We start from the raw sequence: 5,000 nt of genomic DNA, 5'->3' as shown, positions 1-5,000 counted from the left end.
TAACTGTGGCTGTACCAGTTTATCGCTTAACCTAACTGTGGCTGTACCAGTTTATCGCTTAACCTAACTGTGGCTGTACCAGTTTATCGCTTAACCTAACTGTGGCTGTACCAGTTTATCGCTTAACCTAACTGTGGCTGTACCAGTTTATCGCTTAACCTAACTGTGGCTGTACCAGTTTATCGCTTAACCTAACTGTGGCTGTACCAGTTTATCGCTTAACCTAACTGTGGCTGTACCAGTTTATCGCTTAACCTAACTGTGGCTGTACCAGTTTATCGCTTAACCTAACTGTGGCTGTACCAGTTTATCGCTTAACCTAACTGTGGCTGTACCAGTTTATCGCTTAACCTAACTGTGGCTGTACCAGTTTATCGCTTAACCTAACTGTGGCTGTACCAGTTTATCGCTTAACCTAACTGTGGCTGTACCAGATTATCGCTTAACCTAACTGTGGCTGTACCAGATTATCGCTTAACCTAACTGTGGCTGTACCAGATTATCGCTTAACCTAACTGTGGCTGTACCAGATTATCGCTTAACCTAACTGTGGCTGTACCAGATTATCGCTTAACCTAACTCAATTTGTCCCTTAACCTAACTCAATTTGTCCCTTAACCTAACTCAATTTGTCCCTTAACCTAACTCAATTTGTCCCTTAACCTAACTCAATTTGTCCCTTAACCTAACTCAATTTGTCCCTTAACCTAACTCAATTTGTCCCTTAACCTAACTCAATTTGTCCCTTAACCTAACTCAATTTGTCCCTTAACCTAACTCAATTTGTCCCTTAACCTAACTCAATTTGTCCCTTAACCTAACTCAATTTGTCCCTTAACCTAACTCAAGTTGTCCCTTAACCTAACTCAATTTGTCCCTTAACCTAACTCAAGTTGTCCCTTAACCTAACTCAAGTTGTCCCTTAACCTAACTCAAGTTGTCCCTTAACCTAACTCAAGTTGTCCCTTAACCTAACTCAAGTTGTCCCTTAACCTAACTCAAGTTGTCCCTTAACCTAACTCAAGTTGTCCCTTAACCTAACTCAAGTTGTCCCTTAACCTAACTCAAGTTGTCCCTTAACCTAACTCAAGTTGTCCCTTAACCTAACTCAAGTTGTCCCTTAACCTAACTCAAGTTGTCCCTTAACCTAACTCAAGTTGTCCCTTAACCTAACTCAAGTTGTCCCTTAACCTAACTCAAGTTGTCCCTTAACCTAACTCAAGTTGTCCCTTAACCTAACTCAAGTTGTCCCTTAACCTAACTCAAGTTGTCCCTTAACCTAACTCAATTTGTCCCTTAACCTAACCCACGTTGTCCCTTAACCTAACTCAAGTTGTCCCTTAACCTAACTCAAGTTGTCCCTTAACCTAACTCAAGTTGTCCCTTAACCTAACTCAAGTTGTCCCTTAACCTAACTCAAGTTGTCCCTTAACCTAACTCAAGTTGTCCCTTAACCTAACTCAAGTTGTCCCTTAACCTAACTCAAGTTGTCCCTTAACCTAACTCAAGTTGTCCCTTAACCTAACTCAAGTTGTCCCTTAACCTAACTCAAGTTGTCCCTTAACCTAACTCAAGTTGTCCCTTAACCTAACTCAAGTTGTCCCTTAACCTAACTCAAGTTGTCCCTTAACCTAACTCAAGTTGTCCCTTAACCTAACTCAAGTTGTCCCTTAACCTAACTCAAGTTGTCCCTTAACCTAACTCAAGTTGTCCCTTAACCTAACTCAATTTGTCCCTTAACCTAACTCAATTTGTCCCTTAACCTAACTCAATTTGTCCCTTAACCTAACTCAAGTTGTCCCTTAACCTAACTCAAGTTGTCCCTTAACCTAACTCAATTTGTCCCTTAACCTAACTCAATTTGTCCCTTAACCTAACTCAATTTGTCCCTTAACCTAACTCAAGTTGTCCCTTAACCTAACTCAAGTTGTCCCTTAAAATAACTCAAGTTGTCCCTTAACCTAACCCACGTTGTCCCTTAACCTAACCCACGTTGTCCCTTAACCTAACCGACGTTGTCCCTTAACCTAACCGACGTTGTCCCTTAACCTAACCGACGTTGTCCCTTAACCTAACCGACGTTGTCCCTTAACCTAACCGACGTTGTCCCTTAACCTAACCGACGTTGTCCCTTAACCTAACCGACGTTGTCCCTTAACCTAACCCACGTTGTCCCTTAACCTAACCCACGTTGTCCCTTAACCTAACCCACGTTGTCCCTTAACCTAACCCACGTTGTCCCTTAACCTAACCCACGTTGTCCCTTAACCTAACCCACGTTGTCCCTTAACCTAACCCACGTTGTCCCTTAACCTAACCCACGTTGTCCCTTAACCTAACCCACGTTGTCCCTTAACCTAACCCACGTTGTCCCTTAACCTAACCCACGTTGTCCCTTAACCTAACCCACGTTGTCCCTTAACCTAACCCACGTTGTCCCTTAACCTAACCCACGTTGTCCCTTAACCTAACCCACGTTGTCCCTTAACCTAACCCACGTTGTCCCTTAACCTAACCCACGTTGTCCCTTAACCTAACCCACGTTGTCCCTTAACCTAACCCACGTTGTCCCTTAACCTAACCCACGTTGTCCCTTAACCTAACCCACGTTGTCCCTTAACCTAACCCACGTTGTCCCTTAACCTAACCCACGTTGTCCCTTTGCCTAACATAGTTCACTGCTCGGAATCTCTGGTGTCGTTGTTATCCTCATGTAGATGTCTTGCGAGTGTTGCTTACTTTCCACATATTCCTGCTATCCACTGTCAATTGTACTGCAATAGGACTATATCGCCGACCCCCCCCCTCCCCCCCCTCTGTCCCCCTCTGTCCCCCTCTTTGTGTCTCTGTCCTCTCAAGCTGGTCGGTCTGGCGTTTGAGTGTTAAATGAGCCTCGCAGCTGTTCAGTTGCATTCAGATGTCGACGCCCTCAGTGTACGTCGTGGTATGGTCTGTGTCCATTGTCCGCTGATGTCGTACGCGTAACCCACACGCTGTACCGATCATCGGTCGTTACGTACAGAGTGAAGTAGTGTGATACGTGTGACCGTACGCTGGCTGTGCCCAACGGTGTCGAATCTCAATTTCCATATGTTGTGCTTGATGCTACTTGTCTCGTCTCCCAATAACAGCTAGGTTGCACTGTGGTACGCCGTAGAGGCGTGTGGGAGGAACGTACGAACGCATTGTATGTCACCCTGGGTCGCTGGGGGTGGTGGTGCGGTGAGTCAGGTCAGGTCAGGTCAGCGTGAGCCGTCTGATGTAGTGACGCGTGTATTCCGACTTTGTCGTATTGCCTCACACAAAGTGCTACCCTGGTGGACCGCGTTCCATATCTGGGACATGCCGCAGATGCCGGTTGACAGTGGATCGCGGAAGGTACATCGCATACGTGCGCGGGCCACCTTCCACGTGTTCTCTTCTGCACATGTCGCAGTGTGTATGTGGTCTGATGTAGCGTGTCGTGACACATGACATCCTGGCATGCAAGAATTGTTGAATTCGCAAATGTAGGTGGACATCTACGTTTACTGCCCAAGATACGCAAATGAACTGGAAATCCGTTGTTGAGCGGTTGTTCACGCTGGAGGTGAATCTGTGATGGCGACGATCGGTACAGCTATTAACCGGTTGTTTCAGCGGTACCCGCCACATCCACACGCGTGACTAGGCCCATGTGGGTATGAAGCGATACGCGGCGGTGGCTTGGTGGGACTGTTCCCGGCCGGTGAAGGGGGGCCGCCCGGCGTGTTGGCCGCGCGCTGCGTGGGCGCACGCGCAACAGGCGGCTGGTGGGGGGCGCCGAGTGGCAGGAGCGCCAGCCGACGGGCCCGGCAGGCGGCGCAGCTACGCTGCGGCGCACCCTGCACGCGGCGCCTGGCGGCCAAAGTTGGTTCAGCCGAGCCCGGTGCGAAGCGCGGTGGACATCTGCAGTGTGCTGGTCTGATTGAGGACTGTGTGCGTTGAGGATGCGCCGCCGCCTGGCACTCGGCGCCGCGACGCCGTCTGCTGCTCGGTCGCCCCAGCGGTTCTCGCAGGTGGTTTGTATCGCAGTTGTGCGGACGTGTTGGCGCGTGCGCTGTGCTGGGAGAGTTCGCTTCTGCACCCAAGTGGGGCTTTGCCCTTGTGTGGCGCTGGCGTTGGAGCTGCCGGTCACCATAGGTGGCGCGTGTTGTCTCCCGCCGGCAATGCCACGACAGCACGCTCCCGGGCCTCTGTCGGCAGCGGCAAGCTCAGTTGGGAGCAAGGGTGTTCGCACTAAAACCGTCTACTCGCCTAACTCCGGGCGATTGCGCCTCTCTCGAAACCGACCAAGTACCTAGGACGGCGCTGCGCGCCGCCGGGACCTGAGAGGGTTTCGAGGTGTATCGTGCAGGGGAGCTCGGCCTCCTCCTGTTTGCAGAATAATTGAGCGGACGCTTGCGTGTTCGCGCGGGCCCCCGGGACACACTCCCGGGCGGCCGGCTGCTCAGCTCTAGTTGACGCAGCTCCCTGGTTGATCCTGCCAGTAGTCATATGCTTGTCTCAAAGATTAAGCCATGCATGTCTCAGTACAAGCCGCATTAAGGTGAAACCGCGAATGGCTCATTAAATCAGTTATGGTTCCTTAGATCGTACCCACGTTACTTGGATAACTGTGGTAATTCTAGAGCTAATACATGCAAACAGAGTCCCGACCAGAGATGGAAGGGACGCTTTTATTAGATCAAAACCAATCGGATTGGCTTGTCTGGTCCGTTTGCCTTGGTGACTCTGAATAACTTTGGGCTGATCGCACGGTCCTCGTACCGGCGACGCATCTTTCAAATGTCTGCCTTATCAACTGTCGATGGTAGGTTCTGCGCCTACCATGGTTGTAACGGGTAACGGGGAATCAGGGTTCGATTCCGGAGAGGGAGCCTGAGAAACGGCTACCACATCCAAGGAAGGCAGCAGGCGCGCAAATTACCCACTCCCGGCACGGGGAGGTAGTGACGAAAAATAACGATACGGGACTCATC

At 49.9% G+C, this 5,000-nt stretch overlaps 1 non-coding gene across 1 annotated transcript in view; it reads left to right on the top strand.

The window, feature by feature from the left end:
• Positions 1-4,488: 4,488 nt before the first annotated feature.
• Positions 4,489-5,000, top strand: part of LOC126333984 (small subunit ribosomal RNA) — a 1,893-nt gene continuing 1,381 nt past the window's right edge. The window contains exon 1 of the ribosomal RNA XR_007564488.1: positions 4,489-5,000. This exon is cut by the window's right edge and continues 1,381 nt beyond it. This is a non-coding gene — a ribosomal RNA (small subunit ribosomal RNA).

Source organism: Schistocerca gregaria, unplaced genomic scaffold (genome assembly GCF_023897955.1).
Source record: "Schistocerca gregaria isolate iqSchGreg1 unplaced genomic scaffold, iqSchGreg1.2 ptg001665l, whole genome shotgun sequence".
NCBI lineage: Eukaryota > Metazoa > Arthropoda > Insecta > Orthoptera > Acrididae > Schistocerca > Schistocerca gregaria.
Note: the sequence above shows the minus strand (reverse complement) of the source record. Positions and strands in the feature narration are given on the sequence as shown.